This window comes from Rattus rattus, chromosome 1 (assembly GCF_011064425.1).
Source record: "Rattus rattus isolate New Zealand chromosome 1, Rrattus_CSIRO_v1, whole genome shotgun sequence".
Classification (NCBI taxonomy): Eukaryota; Metazoa; Chordata; class Mammalia; order Rodentia; family Muridae; genus Rattus; species Rattus rattus.
This window is the reverse complement of record NC_046154.1, coordinates 198524514-198546570: the sequence shown is the minus strand read 5'-3', so window position 1 is coordinate 198546570 and position 22057 is coordinate 198524514. Positions and strand designations below refer to the sequence as shown.

Below are 22057 nucleotides of genomic sequence, written 5' to 3'. Positions count from 1 at the left end.
TGCACATGTGCATGTGTGTGAATGTGGGCATGTATGCCTTCACATGTTTATTGAAAAGTTTCTACACAGGAGCCTAATAGCAAATGAGGTCCAGTGTGACCTTGCCACTTTCCCTTGTGAGATCCCTCAGGGCAAGGTTGGTCACTGGCTGTTTCCTCTGCCCCTGACTGAACTGACACACTTCGAAACTATTTAACATTTCCTCCTTTGCTCTGCTGTTGCTTCTATGTCAATGACCTGTCCTTGGGGTCAGTTTCTCACTTGCTTGCTGCCCTCCACACCCTCCCCACAGGGTTTCCTAGGGGCATTACACGGAGCAGCTGCTTGGAGCATGCACAGGCCAGTTTACATTAGGCTGTTTTTTCTTGAGAAAGTCATAGTTTAAACAAATGGTTGTGTCTATTTTAATCATTTTTGCCCTCTTTTGAAGTGATTTTTTTCAAACATAAGGGTTTTGTTTTTTTTTTTTTTTTCAGAATGGAGTTTTGCGTTATAAATTCGTCTGCTCTACCACATCCCTTTTAAACACAGCTGTTACTACAATGTAAACAAAGTTTTTAAAATGTAGATAAACAGTCACTAGAGGAAGAGCTTCAAGTGTTTTTAACACATGGTCAGTTTTTGCTTACTTGAGCACTGTGGTTTGAAAGTTGAATTCAAAATACACGTTTGCCTTCACAGACGTCAGCCTATTCAGTACAGCTGTTCCGAACGCCCCTCCGAGAGAGGCATTTCAAGTTCTCAGTCAGCACAATTTTGACAATATCCCAGTTTTGAAGTCATGTTAGTAGTAAACCTAAGAAAAATGTGGAAGTTCTACGATGGTGCATCGGGCAATATTCCTCTCAGGCATAAATGTTGAATGGAAAAATTATCTAGTGGACTGAAGCTAAATTACAAAAGAGTTTTTCACGGTCAACCCAAGACAGAGTTGGCGTTTTGAAAGCAGCTGCTGTTTTAGTCCTGGGAAGAGACAATACAAATATTAATTCATTAGCGGGAGGATCTTTTGCTCCAGGGACTTCCTTCTAAGCCTAGACCTTAAAACTTTTAAATTTGATGTTATTTTGGTTAGAGAGATTTTGACTGATCAAGTGTATTGCATTTTAATAAAATTTAAACAAAACAATCTGAATATAGCAAACACATTATCTCCCCCCCCCCGCTTGTGTGCGTGCATGCAGACCTGTACTGGTGTATGTGTGAGACATGCATATGTATACATACATGTGTGAGCAGAGGCTAACCTCTGCACTGTCCTTAGGAGCCAGACACCTTGTTTTTTGAAACAGGGTCTCTCACTAGGGCTGAGGGCTCACCTATTTAGCTAGCCGGAAGCTCCTGTCTTCCTCTGCCTCCCTGCACGGACATTACAACTGTGCCCATGGGTCTGGCTTCTCATGTGGGTGCTGAGGATTGAACTCAGGTCCTTGGGCTCATATCGTGAACATTTCATCAGGGGAGCCATCTCCCCAATCCCAACAATCTCAAGCTTACTGATGTCGGCTGCAAAGCATAGGTCTCCCGGGTACAAAAGAAACGTAGCATTTGGAACCAGGGAAGTAATAAAACTAGAGAATTTCAATACTTTTGGAAGATAGTATATTTGAAATCAATTCTTGCATGAAATATATGAAAACTCTATTACAATATTCTGGTATTATTAGTCATCTTGAAAATTAGTACTTAAAACACTAATTCAATTTGCTGTTTGTCTGTTATAATGTGATTCTCATTACTCAAGTGATAATTGTTTGACCACATCATTTTCAAAGACTATTTGGCAAATGCATTTCTAGGCCATGCTGCATAAAATAAAACCAAAAATAAAATAAAATTCTACCTGAAATGCAGTTTAGCTAGAAATAACATTCATTTAAATGTCCAAGAATAACATACAAAATTTCTACCCATGTTGTTCCCAAACCACCACGTCTGAGTTATGGATCTTGCAGAGGAAACCAGGTTACGAAACTTAATTACTCTATGTTTGGCTTGGAAAAATAGTTAACTGATTATTTTGCTATATCACACACAACCCAACATGACCTCATTTTCAATAAAAACATATGATTTGATCCAAAGCCTTCCGTCGTACTCCATAATTAGACACCTTATCTATCAGGCTGCAAGGAAACCGTGGTAAAGACAGAAACAAGAATTTTCATGTGTTAAGTTATACACCAGAGGGAGTCCCACGAATATAATACAAACACGCTGATATTGCCAAAGAAAAGTCAATTAAATATTATATGCACTCTAAGAATCACAGAGCTCAAAACATGTGTAATCCAGGCCAAATACCAGTGAGCACAGTTGCACGAACATTAGACTGCGTGTTAGGTATCATCCCCAAGAATATTAAAGACTTTCCCAGATGGATTTGAGAACCAATGTTACTTAACCAATAGTTTTACATCAAGGAACAAGGCTTGTACAACAAAAGCAGCTTGTCAACGTGAGAATTCACTTAGGCCTAGACCTTCCATTCAGGTACAGAATTTAGCATCACAACACATAGCCACAGACCAAACCTCAACATCCCCCCTAAAACTTACCTTTAATGTTTTTATCACTGATAAACATTAATCTTGATTCAAGCTAAACCGAGCAGGTTACCTTCAAAGAAAAAAGAATCTCGATGTCTTCCAGATTCACCTTCTGTGTTTATATCAGTGACTGTCACATCATCTGCCGCTCTAAGTCACATAAGGGAATGAAGATGACCGGTTTCTGTTTCTGCCAACATTCCCCATTCGTATTTCTTTTTTATTCAGTTTTTACACTGTTCCAACTGGCCTGAGACAAGAGTGACTCCAGGCCTTGGGGGGCTATGGTCCCCAGAGAGGTCTCCATAATGCTTGGAGCTCTCAGATCAAGGGGTGCTGTTACTGTCCCCATGGATGCTCCAATTGATTATATGTATTTAAAGAAAAAACAAACACTGCAAAGTGGTATTTTCCCTATTACGTCAGCCCATCGACTAGCTAGTATGAGCTGTATCACCACATACTATCTTATAAGCGCAACACAAAGGGATCTTCCCAGGTCACTACTTTCTGGCTAAGGGGAAAGAATCTTTAAAAAAATAATTAAGACTATGTGTTAAATTGCTAATGAGAATGTAGACTCTCCTGATAGCTACTCACTTTCGGAGGTGAACTTTCTTGATGTCCTACTGAAAGGTACTGTCCTAAAGTTAGATATTTGAAAAGTTTGGAGATCACAAGAGAAGAACTCTATGAAGATATAATTCTTTATCATCTTAGCATAACCTATGCTACCCTTCCTAACAGATGCTACTTCCTGTTTTTATAAAAAGAGCCAGGAGTCTTCAAGGAAGAAGTCTCTGTGGCAAATGCAATCTGCTAGTCTTTGCTGCGTCGTAGCGCCTACATTCCTGACCAGCTTTCTCTTCTCCTAGTTTCTGCCCAAATGCTCCATGGCCTTTTACCTCCAGTCAATGGCCTACTCATCCATTTTGCTTGACAACAAGAGAAATTCAATGGCGGCTGAGAAGCTCCAGAGATACACATTCTCAGATGCAAACCAAGAAGGGAAAGAAAATTCAAAGCTCACTTCTGGTGCTGAGGGATAATTGTTTGTGCCTCATGAATCGTAATCATTTGGCCAAAGTGATGGAACTTTAGTGGTCAGAAGTTCAAGCTCTGGGTGGGTTCACACCGTTCCCTCACGACTGATTCCGTTCTGTGACCTCAGGCAGGTGTACGGGTCTTCTTAAATCCTTTTCTTAAAAGTTGACACAGCAAAAACATCTGCTTATAGTGTTGTTATCCATGTAAATTATTTAGTTCCAGACACTGGGGCCTCCAAAGCCCCCTACCGTCTTTTCCTCCTTTAGTTTCCAGAGAGGGGCACTGTTGAACACAAGGCCGTGTCAAATAGAACACAGGCAGCATTGCATAGTCTACCACACAGATGTGGGGCTCAGGTTTGAGTCTACCATGCAGATGCAGGGCTCAGGCTGCCCTTTGCGTGGGGCTACTCCATCTGATGAGACTCCAGCTTTCGTACTTTTGAGTGAGGTAAGAAAACCCTAAGCTTGGATGGATCCTAAGTGGTACCCATCTGTCAATACAGCATCCTCACTCGCTTCTTCACACCCTGTCACTGTGTTTTGGCCAAGGCTGTGTAGGAAAAGGGCAGGGACAGAGGCAGTTGCGGGGAGGGCGTGAAGGTATCTGGACAATTTACATGGCTGTAGCTTGCTTTTTCTTTCCCAGTGATCTTCTCCCAGATAGGGTGCTGACTAACACTGCATTAAACATTAGTCAGACATCTGGGGATGTCTTAGGTCAGATGTTCTGGCTAAATGAGATTTTCACTCTGTGTTGTTCATCCATTTCCAATTAAACACTTTGGTCTTACACACACACACACACACACACACACACACACACACACACACACACACCAGAATGAAACCTGACTGTACATGTGTTCACCGCTTACAGCTTTTGAGTAGTTTCACAAATCTTGCTTTTCAATGAACAGTGAGGCTTACAAGTAACTTGGACTTAGGCTCACCTTGTAGCCTAGAATGAATAATTCTGAAGTGGAAAGAAGGCTGGGGATGCCGTGCAATGTCAGAAGTGGCACTGGGCATTAAGACACACAAACCTGCCATTCCAGATGCCCTGCATTTCAAAAGAAGATAGGGTCTAAATTGGTAAGGGAAAATAGATGTGCTGACAGTTTGGTCAGAAGTTGAGGAAGAAGTTATCATATTCTATCTGCTCTCCTTTAAGTAGGGCAGAAGAAACAAAGGCAGGAAGTACACACGCGTGGTGACTTCTCTGTGGGGTAGGCATTGGCCGTGTATAATTTGCTCCCTCCTTGGTACCAGAGCTTTGGCTGTTCCATCCTCTCTAAGGTCCACTATTTTAAGGTCTCCACTTTTATAAGCAGGTATGAGACCTAGGGTTTATCTCCAGCACTCCAAAACAAGGAAGGAAATAAGGGAGAGAGGAAAGGAGGGGGTTGGAGGAGGGAAGATATCTTGAGCCTCAGTGGAAGGCGGGAGAAGCCCAGGATTTCGGTGTTTCAGACTCTTGAGAGCTCCACATGGCTGCAGGGTAGCTTCCTGGGTTACCCAAGTTCTCTTGAGACTTTTATTCCCATCTTGGAAAACCCTCAACTCTCTCTCTCTCTCTCTCTCTCTCTCTCTCTCTCTCTCTCTCTCTCTCTCTCTCTGTCTCCTCTGAACGTGTGAGCGTGTGTCTGTGTCTGTGTCTGTGTCTGTGTTATGTGTATGTATGAACGTGTGAGCGTGTGTCTGTGTGTGTCTGTGTGTGTGTCTGTGTGTGTGTCTGTGTGTGTGTTTGTGTGTGTGTGTCTGTGTCTGTGTGTGTGTATGTGTATGTATGAACGTGTGAACATGTGTGTGTGTCTGTGTGTGTTTGTGTGTGTGTGTCTGTGTCTGTGTGTTTGTGTGTATGTGTGTGTGTATATATGTGTCTGTGTCTGTGTATGTCTGTGTGAGTGTGTCTGTATGTGTGATCTTGTGAGTGTGTGAGTGTGTGTCCACACATGTGTGCTTATAACCTAAATAACTAGGCTTGGATGCCAGGTGGCTGGATTTTACGTTGTTAGTTGATTGCGGGTTTCTTTCGCTCAGCTGTGGAAGCATCAACAAATGAAGAAACCAGGGGAACGGAGCAAACCTCCTCAGAAGCAGAGAGAGACGGATCCCTCATCTATGTAGGGACTTGACCCCAGGCACAAAGGACAAGTGAACAGCAGGACAGAATGTACGGTGAGCGAGATACAACAGGAGCTGGCAGTGCTCACCTCCCAGAAACTCTACCCTCTGCCTCCCCAGCCTTTGTACTCACATGGGGAAATTAGCATAAAGCTTCTGGAAAGGGAGCCAAGTAAAGGACTTTGAGAAACAGATGCCAGCCTGGGGCCAGGCTTGTCAGGAAGCTGGCTTTTTGGCACCCAACACTGTTCCTACCAGTCGTGGGTTGGCGTGCTGTGGGCACCTGCCGTTTGTGTTCTCCTAGTTCCTCCTATGGTAGGGCACCTGCATTTCCATCTGGGAAATCAACCATCAGAGACGACTACAGCATTGGCAGAACCCGTATTTGATTTGATCTGGATAAAAGGAAAAGCCCAGAGATACAGTTTAGTGCTAGAGTGCTTCTCTGGAGTGCTTGTGGCCCTAAGATTCAGGAGCAGGAATGAGACCCAAAGAAAGATTCTCTTCTTTTGGGATGTGATTGTGACTGTCAAGTGTAGTGATTCATTGAAGAGAAGAACCTGGTCTATCTCATCCTGACCGTAGCGACCTGATGATGACCCAAGAACACCTATCCCCTAAACATCTGCTGCTACCCTGGGTCCTGTCCTCTAACCCCGAGGCAGCAGATTTCTCTTCATTATGAGATCAACCCTAAGCCCTCTAATAATTCGTTGACTGATTGAATTGGCCTACCTCAGTTTCCGTAGCCTGCAACAGAAAAACTTGAGGAAGTCATCGCTGGACAAAAGGAAGAGTGAGTCAAAGCCCCTGAGAGTTAGGAGACCTCAGATGCAGAAGGGTCGCTTACTGTTTACTTCACCCATCGATGAATGATGGAGTTAAATGATTACTAGGTCTTTATGTTTTATGACATTCTAGGATTTTATGGGAAAACAACTGTCTCTTAGTTACATTTATCTTACAATAAAATTTACTGAGTACCTGTTATGCCTCTTACTGGGGAAACAAATGAACTTAGGGGTTCAGCTGTTATAATCTGGTTTGGGAAATGAATTATGACTAAGTAAATCCAGGTCTTGAGTATAATCCTAGCTACTCTGGAGGCTTTAAGATGGCAAGTTCGAGGTTAGCCTGGGATACAGGATGAGTTCAGGGCCAACCTGCATGCTGTAAATTGTTGTCGAAATTAAACGTTAAAGAAGAAAACAAGAAGAGAAGAGAAGGAAAAGCCCAGAGATATAGTTTAGTGCTAGAGGGCTTCTCTGTCATGCTTGGGACCCTAAGATTCAGTCTGTTGCATGGCAGTCACATAAGCAAATGACATAGTAGTTACAGACTGTGTGAAGGGCTTCGCAAACATGAAACCGGTTCATAAGAGAGTCAGTCTGCCCCTGCAGTAATGCATGTGTGCTTGCTGTGTCACATGTGTGTCAGTAGGTGGCAAAGAGGAGAGAGGCTCAGTGTTCTGACCTAAGAACATCTGAATGATTAGGAGCCTTCTACCCCCTGAAAAAAGCAAGCCTGAGACAACCACCAGTCTGGCACCAGGGTCCAGGACAGGGAGCTCGCCTGAGATGCCCACCAGTTCAGTGCCACACAGGCCTGGAGGGACAGACAATGCCTAAGATGACCCCCTACCCAGAGCATAGCACTCCTGAGACTGCTCCTGGGATGACCCCACTCAGAGACCCCAGGTGCCACTAAGAGAGGCAAGCAAGTGGTGGAGAAATGGAAGAGAAAGAGAAACAGAAGGATGTGGGCGCAATGAAAAGAGACTGGACCGGACACTTGAGGGTAGCAAGGAACAACCTGATGTGAGTGGCCGGCAATGCCACTGGGATCCACGTCTGGGTTTGTGGCCCTGCAGCAGCAGCAGCAGGGGTCTGCTACTACCAAAGGTCTGGCCTGGGCTGCTACCCAGGGACATGTTTTGGGAGCTATGCAGAACTGGCCTTACACCTCACCTGGGCATTATGGGAGAGTTGGCCCTGGAGGCATGAAAGCAAGAGAAGTGACCTCATCCCTAGCCGTCTGAGGTACTTCCCAGAGGGAGCCTCACACAGTGCAGGAGTTGCGAGTGAGCCGACTGAGGGTCCGAGAATGGGAGAATCCAAGAGCTGCCCCTGCCCCTCGTCTCCTATGCAGTAGCACAGATGAGGAAGAGATACCCTCCTCCCTGCCTGTCCCTTACCATCTGTGGCGGGCAGAAGACCTGGCCTTGCGGTCAGGAGAGCAGGAGAGCTGTCCCCACCCCTCACCTGCTACAGCACTAGGGAGAGCAGGCTCTGTACCTTGCCTGGTCAGCACAGGAGAGCTGGCCCTGAATGGGAGGTTGTATGTGAGTCAGTCTCCAAGGGCATGTGTGCAGGAGAGCTGGCCCTGACTCTTGTCTGCTGAGCAGTGGTACAGATAAGGGAAAGATGCCCTCTTCCTCTCTGACGTCTATGGCAGGTGGGGAGAGCTGGCCCTGGGGTCATGAGAGTGGGAGAGCTGGTCGTGTCCCTCAAATGCAGCTAATACTTGGGAGAGCAGACCCTACCCCTCACTTGAGCAGCAGGATAAAGCCAGCCCTGGTTGTGGGAGTTATTGATGAGCTGCCCTGAGTGTGGGAGAGCCAGTGAGCTGACCAACTTAGACACCTCTCAGGTGGAGTAGATCCATGGCTTTGAGTTGGCCCAACTCAACATCTACCCCATCTACAAACTGCTAGAGTACATAAAATGGCCAGTTCTACAGATCCAAAACTATAGGATCTCCACGACACAGGGCAACAACAGGATATCCAAGAGTCCCAGTGAGGTTCCAGTGTTGATAGAGTAGCAGAAGCCAGAGGCTTTGTACCAGACCCATGAATCACTGCAATGAACATTTGCATGCAAAGATGTGTGGACAAAAGGGTGTACTGTAGGACACACTGTGACACACTACAGCTTCCACAATATTTTTTTCTCAGTTGAGAGGTTGTAAGGGTGGAGGGAGGGTAGGAGGGGAGGGAGAGACAAGGGGGATTGTGGTGCATGATGTGAAATTCACAAAGAGCCAATAAAAAATTGAAAACAAAAAAGGACAATCAGTGGGTGAGACCAGGTTAGACAGTATTGCCAGGGAAGACTGTTTAGAAAAGAAATTAGAACAGGAAGCCAGGGGGGTAAGAATGGCTCAGTCATGAAAGACGGGGAAAGGATGTTTTATGCAGAGAGAATAATAAATGTCAAGGTCTGGGGTTAAGAAAGAGTCTTGGTTCTTAGACTATGGTGAGGAACCGGGAGAATGGCAGGGAAGTTGCTGCAGGGTGACGGAAAGATCAACACCAGGCTAGACTCGGGGAGCCTAAGAAAATTTGTAAAGTTTGTGCTTTTTTTTTTTTTTTTCCGAGATTTTATTTTATTTTAAATTCTGTATGTATGTCTGCACGTGAAAAAATGTACACTGGAATGCAGGCATCTATGAAGACAGGAGTCACTGGATACTCTGAAGTTGTAGAGCTGGGTTCTAGAAACCAAATTGTTAATCCTGAGACACCCCCCCCCCCAGAGAAAAACCAATTCCACCATTTTGGGTTAAATTTCAAGCAAGATTTATTAAATACTAAATACTGACCAAAACATGGACTTGGGTCAGGACCACTTTCTGGAATTTCCCAGATGAGTGGCCCTAGGCACGTCTTCCGGGGCAGAGTGGAGGGGGAGGTGTTATAAAGACAAACCTATGGGCCACCGTACTTTCCCATGAGGCATTGTTTTCCAAGAACTACAACTCCCAACATTCCAGGAAGTTACCCAGTCTTTGAGCGGGTGGGGCTTACAGGTTAATTTGGGGAATAATTACACAAACCTCTGTAAGAACAGTCTGTGCTCTGCTGAGCGATCTCTACTGCCACCAAGCTTTATTCTAAAAGACCCAGGTTATAAGAGAATCTTTGAGGAGCTCTGTGGGGTCCATCATGGATGAGGTGCAAGAGTCCTTGGAATTTAGAGCAGGAACCTAGGGAGGTGGGGCTTGAGACTAGACCGAAAAGGTGCCAGTGAAGGGCAGAGAGAAAAAGGTAGGTTTGCTGTCACTCTGGGACAAGCAGCAGAGGACTCCGTGGTATGAGTTTCAGGGAAAAGAGACAAACCTAAAGTTACCCTGGAATATTTGGCCTGTACCCGTTATGCAAACAGAAGGATCAGGGAGCAAAGGGTACAGTGTACACGGTGGAGGGGCAAGGAGAGAGGAGGGACAAAGAGAGGCCCATCTTAGCCATAATAGAAGTTTAATATCCTTATTAGACACACAAAAGCATTGAAAATATAACCCAAGACGTTGCATATTAATATCTTGAACTCAGCCAGGCATGGTGGTGTGTGTTTTTAATCCTAGCTCTCAGGAGGCAGAGGCAGGCAAATCTCTAATTTTAAGACCAGGCTGGTGGTCTGTAGAGAAGGTTCCAGTACAACCAGGGAGGGCTACATAGGGAAACAGTCTCGAACAATAATAATGATTAATAATGATAACAACAACAACAACAACAAAATAAATATCTAGAACTCAGGGAAGAGATCAAGGCTGTAAATAAAGATTTGAGAATCTTAAACATCTGATACTATTCAACGCCACGTGACTCTGCGCATCTCTTTAAGGGAGGGATTTAAATAGAGAAGTGTTCCTAATTAGAGGGAGACCAAGTGACAATTAAAGCTCCAACTATGGGCACTGAGAAGTGAGGTGATGAAAGGGGAGAGGAAAGGAGAGGGAGAGCGAGGGGAGGGGGGAGTGAGAAGTGGGGGAGGGAGGAGAGGGACGTGGGGGAATAGGGGAGAGGGAGAGGCCAAGCGCAGAGTGTAGTAGGCTGGATGCCTACAGTGGAGGGTGACCCCTGAGGGAAGGAGTGGCTAAGTACACTACTGTTCAGGGTTCCCGAGAGTCAGAGACTCACAGAAACCCCTGGTGACCCTGAACAGAGCTGTATTAGTGATGGAGACGAGAGCCAGAATGGCAGTCCCAGGGGAGAAAGCGAGGAGGAGGAGGTGTGGTAAGGAGCCGAAGGCGTGCAGAGAAGTCTTTGGAGAAAGTGCTCTAGGAGGAAGTGGAGAAATGAGGTGAGGGCTGACTAGCAGGAGGAGAGAAGATTGTGGATTGTCAGAGCGTGCTGTTAACAGAGCCAGCTGGGGATGCTTCAGTAGGGAAAAGGCACCAGTGATTCACAGAAGTTAAAACTGCCGGCAAAGTGCTGTCCCCAAGGAACTGGGAGGAGGCGGTGTGTGAACACAGAGGGAGAGGCTCCTCGCCCTCCAGGAAAGCATGGAGAGAGTTCTTTTTACAAAAGAAGGGCGTGTGCAAGGAGCAGGGGATGGGGCAGTGGTCACGTGGGCTGGGACACCAAGGAGCTGGATGAATGCTCGAAGCTGGGTGCCAGAAACCACCTGGGAAACTGGCAGCAACAAGAGAAGAAAATGACAACCTAAAGAGCGAGAAAGCAAGTTACAGAAGGGATGAGTTTGAAACAGGCAGCAAAACGCACCTTTGGGATCCGAGGATCCTGATGGGTCGTGTGGGTGGGATGGATAGGTGAAGAGAGATAAAACTGAGTTGTAAACTCACTAAGATGGGCCCTCGATTCTTTCTTCTCCTCTTCTTCCTCCCCTCCCCTTTCTCTCCTTTCTTTGTTTTAACGAGGAGACACATAAGAGGAATTGTGAGAGTTCAGAATAATGCTCAACGGAATCCAAGCAGAGTAAAAAGGAAACGTGCAGACCGGCGGGGTCACAAATAAGCACAGGTTGACCGAATAAGGGAGTAAACTGTAGTAGAAAATTGTGGCAAGGGGTGGAGGGTTGGGTAGGGCGCCACGAGTCAGCAGCAAGGGTAGGAGGTCAGATTGAGGAGATGGGTTTTAGGAAATCAAGATTTCAGAGGCCATTGAATTAGCTGATTGGGGTTGGGGGGAGATGGATTTCAGAACACAAGTAATAAGAAAAGTAAGGCCGACAGAGACAAACAGGTAGATCAACCCACTGTTTTTGGGTTTTTTTGTTTGTTTGTTTGTTTTGTTTTGTTTTGTTTTTGTTTTTGTTTTTTTAAGTCACTCATTTGTCTATGCCTAAATTTAAGTCTCCCTACTGCAACCCCAAAACCTGAGGGAGTTATTTCTTATCAAACATGGCCTGAGGATATCCTGATAAACAGGCTGAGCCTGCTCAGTTTGCAATGCATTTTGCTACAAATTATAGAAGCCTAGCCAACTGTGGCAGCCTAGACAGATGATTGTTCTTGTGTAAGAAGGGAGCCATTTTAAAACAGGGTCTGTGATTCTTCTGCCTTTGCCTCTTGGCCATGTGGAGGCTGCAATGTCTTCCCACCGAACTTCCGGGTGAGTTCTTCGCTGAGACCTGCTTTAAGTTCTGGGGAAAGGAGAGAGAAGAGATCCAAACTAGGCAGTCGCTGGAGTCTTTGATATCTGGGAGCTCCTGGCCCGTTGCTCCTGGTTAGACTATAATCCCTTTCCCTGTAACTATTAAAGAGTTAAGTGATCGTCCAACTCGGTGTCCTGAAGAGATTTGTATGTGAATATACAAGCTGGACCATTCAGAAACCTGGAATTTATCTTTGGGCAAAGAACTGGCTCTGCCCTTACTATTGAGGTTTCAGACACAAATGTAGAACTACAATCGAGAAATATGGGTTTCAGCTACAAGGATTTTCCGGCCATTTCTGAAACCTCACAACCTCCTCCTCCCACCCATAAATCTTGAAGCATATCCAGTTTCTTATTGGAAGCAGGCTTTCCAGGGGTTGCCACCTCTAGTGAGTGACTTAAGGTCTAAGTGCTCTGGGCATCTGTGGAATCTAAAACGGATGAATGGGCTAAGGAAGGGAGAGTAATTAAAACGCTATAGTTGGAAGGGTGGCCACCCGACTTCAGAGGAGTCCCCTAGCTATTTTGAATTCCTCTAATCTTGCTTATCTAAATAAAAATCATAGCTAGATATATTGTCTCGGTTCCAGGCTGTTTGATCTTTGACATTTATTGGTCTTGAGGTACTCGCTTTTATTAAATTATCTAAAAGTATTTTATCGTATTCCTTGGTTCCCCGCTGTAGTATGTCTTTGTGGCGATCAATTATGTACAATTATTGTTGCTGAATTTAACAGCTTAACCAGGCAACCTGCCTTCGGTGGGAAAGATGTCATCCGGGTACCTACGGACCCTTAGTTAGCAGTAGCTTCATGTGACAATCTGTGCCGTAAGAACATTTTCAAATCCACAAATAATCTTCAGTGCGGGGCCCATGAGAAGGATTCTTTAGAAGACGTTCTTCATATCGCCTGTTCTTTATTTAATTCACCTGTTATTTGCTGCGGCTGCCCCTTCTCCGTTCTCCAACTCCTTCTCTTCCTCCTCCTCTTCCTTTTAAAATAGGGTTTCACCGTGTAACCAGGCTGGCCTTAAAGACACAGAGATCTACCTGCCCCTGCCTCTGCCTCTGCCTAACTGCTATGGTCATGAGGTGCACCAGCATACTTGTGAATATTTCTTGTCTTTAAAAACGTAACTATGTCCTTGCTGTAGATTCTAGGAAACAAACAGATGCTCCACAAATAATGGACAAGTGAAATATGTATTTATTCTTGGCCTTAACATTCCCCACTGACAACTCATTCTTTTCTTGATTTGACAGGACGAAGGGAAGTTCCTCTGATTCACAGTGCCCTTGGCATAGTTACACTTCCTTCCAAGTACCATAGACCATAATAAATAAATAGTAATAATAAAAACCTATGAAGTTGTAGAATTATAAGTACCTAATGTTAATCCGTAAGTATTTGTTTGCCTTTGGTGTGTTGGGGGTGTGGGGTGTAGAGATCACACTTTGCATGTGGAGGTCAGATGTCAGCTTGTGGAGTCAGCTCTCTCCCCCTCCCATGTGGGTCCTGGGGTTCAAAGTCAGGTCACTAGGATTGGCAGCAAGAGCCTTTATCTACAGAGCCTTCTCACTGGCCCTGTGCTCAGAACTTCTCCTTTTTCTTTCTATTCCAGACATGGACGACAACATCTACTTCACTTGCCATCATTTAACAGTAAAACAAGAAATTTGTAAGAGTTTCTAATGGAAGGGGTCATCCTGTGAGGAGCAGGATTTATAAGCTACCACTAATACGGAAATTCTCTATGAGAGTATGAAAAAAATGTGTGTTTCTATTCATTGGTGTGTATACTCAGCCTTCTGATATTAGAATGAGTTTGAATCTTCTTCATCTAAAGTTGAGATGGACGATGGTTTGATGTGACTGGAGACGTAACAAGGCCCGCTCTCTCACGGTGCCAACACCTGCCTGCATTTGTGTATCAGGACTCAGTGACTCAGGATATTGTTGAGAGAATTGAAGTCCCAGGTACAGCAAGGTTACAGGGGTCAGTTCAAAAGCTAGGAAAGTAGACATGAATATGATCTGCATGAAATGTACTGGACATCAATTCCAGTACACAAACAATACCACACAAGACAAATTCTTCCTTTATTATTTCTGTTGTTGTTGTGGGCTAGAGAAAGTTATGGGGAGGGAAGGAAGAAGAGAGGGAGAAGGAGAGAAACAGGGAAAGGGAGAGGGAGAGAGAGAGAGACAGAGACAGAGAGGTGTTATGAATGTGGTATTCTGTGAAGACCCAAGTTCAACTCATTTATTTTTGAGACAGGGTCTTCCCCTGAACCTGACATTCATTGATTCAGCCAGGATTGATGGCCAATGAGTTTCAGGGATCTGTCTGTCTCCAGACAGACAGATACACAGCCTAGAATTACATACACAGGGCACCATGTCTGGCTTTCATGTGGGCCCTGGGGATCTGAACTCAGGGCCTCACACTTGTGCTGCAGGCATTATACCAACAGATCCACCTCTCTAGTCTCTCTCTCTACATTTTTAAAAATCCTTTCCCAAGGATTCAGGAAGGGAGAGAAAAGATTAAAGAATCTAAAGAAATATTGGAATATGAAGAAATCTTTAAGCAATCTAAAACAAAAAATATCTCCTATTGTTTGACAGAATTCTAACGGTTTCCACACTCCGTAGATCAGCAGCAGAACCAACCTTTACAGCACTGATTGCTTTGTACAGGGCGCAGGTGTCTTTAAGTAAGTCTTTAGATGACTGGAAGCAGTTACCGTCCTAGAAGACTGACGAGTCCAGCTTTGTTGACGAACCACTGGGGCTACTACCAGGCATTTAGCGCCCACCTCTGAGTCATGATGACGTGGGCTTGGGTGTTTGGAAACCACTTCCTACCCTCAACTGCCTGCTAAGGCCAAGTCACTGACTTCTGACTGGACTTTCCACACGGTTACCTCACAGGTACCTAAAACATTAAGCTCTTACTTTCATCCCTAACAGACTCCTCCTTCTGTGTTTCCTCTCTCAGGGGACAGAACACTGTCATGCCAGATAACTGGAGAAGACTGGAGAAGTAACTCTTGGTCTCCATTAAGCCTTTATGCAACCAATATACCTATTCGTCCTAGGGGATAGCCCCTGAAGAAGTATATTCCAGGCCCTGGGACCAAGTGGCACAGTCCCCTAGGGACCGTGTGTTTTAGTCAGGGGAGGCAATAAATGCAATGAACATGAAAAAGTGGCAGGACGGGAAGAGAAACCAACGTGGGGATGATGGGGAGTGTGGATGTTGAAAATATTTAAGCTGCTGGCCGAGAAACTTCAAGAAAGGGTTTTAAAAGAATGAAGCAAATGTGTACTTTGCAGGAGTCATGTGACAGAATGAGAAAGAGGACACAGTAGAGGTGTAGAGGCCTTGAGTGTGTTTGAGGCATAGTCAAGGGAGGATATGGCTGGAGCGGAGAGCAGAAAGAAAAGCCAGAGAAGAGCTGGGGGCTAGATCATGCAAGGCTTTATAGGCTAACCCAAGAACACTTGCACTGTGGGATAGGAATACAGCTCGGTGGTAAAGCATTTGGAAGGCATGTGTGAGGTGTGAGGTGTGAGGTCTGAGGTTTGAGTTCCAGCAGTGTAAACAGGTTAAAACAAAACAAAACAAAACAAAAAAAACTATAACCATGGCTCTATTTCAAGTGAGGTAGGATGCCATCATTGGGATCCAGGAGAGGAGTAGACTGTAATGTGGTATACGTTCTAAACAGTCATTCTATGATAATTATTCATGGCATGTTGGATTTGAAGAGATACATCGACCTGTTGTGTGAGTCGAGTTAACAGGAGGACGGACTGGAAGAGGAAAGAACACGAAAGCAAGTAAGCGTTTATTGAAATAACTGCTAAAATGGGAGTGGTGGTATTTTGGAATCATCATAATTAGCAAATGAAGTAACCTGGGTTATTAATGGATGCTAAAGCCACTGGGTAAAAGATGGTTGACTCTACGAAATTTGGAAGATGCCAAAATAACATGGAACAGGTTTCTTTGTAAAGAGAGAAAACCTTGCCTCCACCCTCCCTGGAGAGCTCTGGTTGGTTGGCTCAGTGTAGTGATGAGTCAGCATCTCTAATGTTTGGGTAGCTTGACATCCTCTGTCATATTGTGATGCAATGTGAAGTGTGCAGCCTCCCTATGAAGGCACCCACAAACCACCTCCCCCCGAAATACGGAATATTCTAGATCGAAAATCAAACAATACTTTAAAAAACAAGATATAAGAAAGCAAAACAATGTGGTAACCTAATGCAGTGTGTTTGCTTAGGTTCTGGGTCTGAAGAATTCAGAAGATCCAGGCTGCAGAGGATATTTCCCGTGGCAGTACACTTTCAGCGCTTGCCTGCTCTTGAGAAGTTCAGGTAAGAGTGTTGGGGTCTCTGTGTCAATCTGGCTGCTGTGCAGAGAACAGGCTGCAGTATGAGGGAGATCAGTTAGGAGGCCATCCTGTGAATTCTGGAGAGACTCGGATCAGGTGGCAGTGTAGAGGGCAGGAAGTGTGCCAGTTCCATGATAGTTTTACAGTCAGAGCCAAGGGCGTGTGCTAATAAACTGACTGTGAAGTGGGTACTTGAGAGAAGAACCAGGAACAAGATCAAAATTTCAGATGTAAGTGAAGTGAAATCACCACTAACAAAAGTAGAGAAACCTGCACACCTAGGAGACTCCATTGACGGTCTGGCATTCAGATTGGAGTGTGAGGGCTTTGCCAACATTCCTAGACATCCAAATGAATATGTTGCTTGAGTGACTGCATGGTGGAGTTTTAGAGTTCAAAAGTCTGGACTGGACATTAACTTGGCATGCTGTCGAGTGCATGAAGAGAGAAGAAGAGAACCAAGGGTTAGGTCCTTGGGGATATAGGCTGGTCTGGCTACATCAAGATGTTGATTATTCAGACCTTAATGGAGTCCAGAAGTAATCACCAGCCTGACAAACTTGATCCCCATGCCTACTGATGTTGCTTTTTGCCTGGTCTCCCATTTCCTCTTTGCATGACAATGCCATGACCTTACACATGCTGTATGTTCTCTCTCACATGTAGAGCCTGGCTTCTAATTGAGAAACAAACTAGTTGGGAATAAGTGTGGGTAAAGGTCAAAAAGCTAGGAGACCTTGCCGATGGGGTAAAGAGAAGTCTGGGAGGAGAGAAAGAGAGCACATAAGACATGAAGACTGGAGGGGACATACAGGCCGAGAGGGTGTGGCAGCCACAGGCAAGGAGCCAGGTTGTACAGGAGAGAATCAGGTGAGAACCAACCCAAACTGAGAGCGCATGAAATTGCCACAAGGAAACAGAGAGATCTGTAAGTTAATTCAAAACGGACTACTTTATTAAAGCGAAAAAGTCAGCAAAACAAAAAAAAGCAATGACCGGGTCTCTTAGGTCGGCACAGAGGGCATTTAAAAACCTAGTTCTTGGCTTCTTATTCTGTCTTAGCCTGCGGTCCTCTCCTACTAATCACATACCCTGAGCTTCATTTATGCTGAACTCGACAAGTCCCCTGCTGACTGGGTCGGTAGGGCACAGGTACACATCCCATAGAGGATCGATTTCAGCAAAGCAAGTCTTTAACCTAGAAAATAACAACGACAACAACAACAACAAAAGCCAAAGGAGTTACTGGAATCTACTAGTCTACGGAGGCCAAAGAGGGGGGTTTAAAATAAGGAGGTCTTTAATAAAGGTTTTGAAGCCTAGGGCAGTTTACTTGTAATTCTGCAGAAGATTAGGAAGAGATGACCTCAGAAAAAGTTCATTCAAAGCCCTGACTCCACTTCCTGTGCATCCTCGCATCAGGCTGGCACTCAGAACAGATGGGTGCCTTTATTACTAAGATGTAAAAGCTGCATTTAGGTGGCCCCTCCCAGAAGAGGCCATGAGTCAGGTGATGATGCATTCACCGGTCATAGGAAACATGCAGCATTGAAAACTTAACACACATACACACACCCCAAACCCACAAAAACTATCCACAGCTTCCTGTCACAGGAGATGTGACTCACGTCTCCGTAGGGGTACACATATCTTATTATAGTGGCAGGAGAAAACGTGTCTCAATCAGATGTCTCTCCCCCAATACCATCTGCACAGAGCAGTTCTTTGGTGAAAATCCTTTGAAACTTACAAAGTAATTTCTGTCTTTGTGGTTGGGCCATCTTGCTATGGTTTGTTCTCACCACAATGACTCTTAATTTGAGGAACAAAATGATGGCAATAAATCCTTTAACTATATTCAGCTGAATTCAGAGTCAAGTTGGGGATGAATGGAAAGAGAAGGCCTTTGGCTGACCTAGCCTCTGGACCTCCCAGAAACTGCTCCCACACTCCAGGGATGCCACAGCAACCTCACAGGGAAAGGATCCCAACCTGGCATCTCTGTTCCAAGTGGATGCTTTTTTCCTATAAATGAACTTTTTTCCCTCTTGGCTGTAGATAAGGGGCTTAGAAATAAGGGAAGGAGGGGGGAAGGAAGAGAGAATCACAAAATATTTAATATTGATTTGAATCTACAGCAAAGAAATTTGAAATAAATTCACCCACAAAGTTGAAAAGCATAGTTGTTGATTCCTGCTTTAGATGAGTGGTGGTGGGCAGCCCTGGTGAGCTCATTTACATATTCACTAAATTATTTGGTGACAATAATTAGAGAGGGAAATGGAGATATAATTCAGATGAAGGAGAGAGGTAGACAAAATAACAGCAAGGATATCTGGAAAGGTCGTAAGGAATGACCAGTGAGTTCAACAGTGAATACAATACATTTGCTATCTGTCTAAACATTTCTGTAATATATATAACTCTATATACAAATTTAATACACACACACACATTTTTTTTTCATCTGGGCTACTAATGCTCTGAGAGAGCCAAAGACCACCTAGCAAAACCACCCACATTAGGCATGAGAAGGCCTCTTTTGAGTTGGTAGAGTTATCTGAGACACTCCCCAAATTCTATAGGTTATTGTTATTTTCCTTGGATGCCCTCCAGATGTGAGTGGTAAATCTCTCCTCTTGGTGTCTTGCTGTGGAGGCCCCTGAACTGGAACTGAATCAAATGCCCCTTCCTAAGGCCTAGCCCTCATGGTACCAGAAGGCACCATGCAATCTTTCAAAGGAGGGAAAGAACCAGCAATTTTATCCAACTACAGTGCCTATGGATCACAGTAGTGACCCACATGGTCCAATAACTCTAGGGGTGCAGTAGTAGAATCCATACTTTGGAGGTGACCAACAGCTCTCTAGTTGGACTTAAGACTCCCTCAGCAAGAGAGACTCATGCCTGTGCTGGAGCGCTGGCCAGTTGCCCAGGACTAGTGAAGTCATGGATCTTGGAGGAGAAACTACAACCACCACTTTACCAAACTAGATTAATCTCTAACACTCAAATTCATCCTTATACCTGCAGAAAAGGGCAGTCCTTATCCCCCATCAACAAAGCTTCTCTTTGCAACAGATAGAGATTATTACAGAACGAACACAACCAATCAAAGCACAGGGTTGTAGAGCCCTGTCACAATGTATATATCTATAAAAACAAAACCAAACAAAAACCAAAGCAAAAACCTTCTACACCTAAGGCTCAGGGACCATTGCAGAAGAGGGGACGGAAAGACTGTAAGAGCCCGAGGTTCAGGGAGTTTGTTATGAGATCATATCCTCTCATAAAGTCAGAAGCTACACATATAAATTCCCACCAACATGACTGCCTAAATATGAGATGAATAAAGACAACAGATGTTAAGTGGTGATGGGGAATGGGACAGAGGGCCTCAAGCCTCAAGAACTCCAGGTACATAAAAAATGCTGACAGTAGGAGGAATAGTCTTCTCCAGGGAAGAGCATACCAACTGATATCCAATAGCTAATGATCAGCCCTGAAAACATACATACAAGTAGCATTATACAGACTGAGCAGGTCATATTTAGAAGTATAGAGCCATAGTATATAGATTTATGAATGCATACATATATCATGATATTAACATACACATATATAACACACACATATATATACACACATACACCATAAACACACATATTTATACACACATATATACATATACATATATAAAACACACATACATATATATACACACATATATATATAACACATATACACATACATAAACATACATATACATACACACACATATATAAACACATACAAACATACACATACACATACACACATATATAAAATGCACACATATATATGCACACACATATATACATACATATATAACACACACATATATACACACATACATACCACACACATATTTATACACACACATATATATACAAACACAAACACACATATATATACACATACATATATATAAAACACACACACATATATATACCCACATATATAACACATACATATACATACACACATACACATATATATACACACATATATCACACATAAATATATGTGCATGCACACACACACACATAATTGATAGGGAAGGACTTTTTGTTGCTCTGTAACTTTTTCACCCTTTCGATTGCTCTTCCTATCTCATGACATGCTGAGAATAATAAATTGGAAATACAGAGTGAACTGGGTTCTGCTGTGGTGTTTTATTTGTTCTTTTGTTTATGGGATGTCTTTGTTTTGAGACAGGGCATCACTCTGTGACCCAGGCTGGAACTCATTATGTAGCCTAGGCTGGCCTCACAACTCCCATTTGATCTTTCTGCCTCAGCCTCCTGGGTGTTAGGATGACAGTGTGAACCATGATACCTAGCAAACCAGAGTTCTCCAGCTGGTGGTGATCTCTAGGCTTCTTGGTATATGGCTGTGATGGTTTACACATGCTTTGGCCTAGGGAGTGGCACTGTTAGAAGGTGTGGCCCTGTTGGAGTAGGTGCAACCTCGTTGGGGTAGGTGTGTCAGTGTGGGTGTGGCCTTTAAGACCCTCCTCCTAGCTGCCCAGAAGCCAGTATTCTGCTAGCAGCCTTCAGATGAAGATGTAGAACTCTCAGCTCCTCCTCCTCCATGCCTGCCTGGATGCTGCCATGTTCCCACCTTGATGATAATGGACTGAACCTCTGAGCCTGTAAGCCAGCCCCAATTAAATGTTGTCCTTTATAAGAGTTGCCTTGGTCATGGTGTCTGTTCACAGCAGTAAAACCCTAAGACAATGACCAATAAAACTCTTAATTGAAATAAAAATTTTGAGATTCCAACAAATCAGTGGATACAGACAGTAACTTAAAGGCACTTTAGGATAGTCCATTGGCAAAGGGTACTGAGATAGGAGCATTCCCATAGGCGGAGCTCACACACTGAAAGCTTTGAGATCCTGACCAACTACAGCCTTCGTCTGCTGCTTATGTGTCTTTTCTACAATAAAGACTTGGATAGACCAATCTCTGAGGCTTCTACTAAGGAACATAGTCTTTTCTTAAGTGGGCCTCCCCAGTCTCCCCTGCGCATAATCTCCAAACCTTTCCAATCTCTTGACTACCAGTCCATCAGTGGTCTTGATGTCTTCTCAGAAGGTCTTTATTAGACATTACAGATCCACACGACGGTGTAAATTATCTAGATAATGTATTAGTCAGGTTCCATTGGTCTTAAAAGACAGAAACAACTCAAACTAATCCAAGCCACAAAGCTAATTTCTTGGGCTCGGTAACTAGAAAGTCCTGAGATTAATTTGCCTTCACATGGAGATGACTGGGGCCCTCCTACAGTGTTTTCAGCTCTCTTCAGCGGTGCATGCCTCCCATGCTTTAGTCCCTCGGCTCTCACGGAGGAATCATATTCCTTGTAGAGAGTGTATATGTTTTGCCCAACAAACATAGACACTCTTTCTTGAGAGAAGAGTCACATCTTGTAAGATAAGTGACAGGAAAAGTGAGGTTCTATCTTCTTCCATAAGAAGGGTCTT

The 22057-nt window shown here is 44.2% G+C and overlaps 1 pseudogene; it reads left to right on the top strand.

The window, feature by feature from the left end:
• Positions 1–7109: 7109 nt before the first annotated feature.
• On the top strand, positions 7110–7229 carry LOC116890562 (annotated as a pseudogene).
• The last annotated feature ends 14828 nt before the right edge of the window (positions 7230–22057 follow it).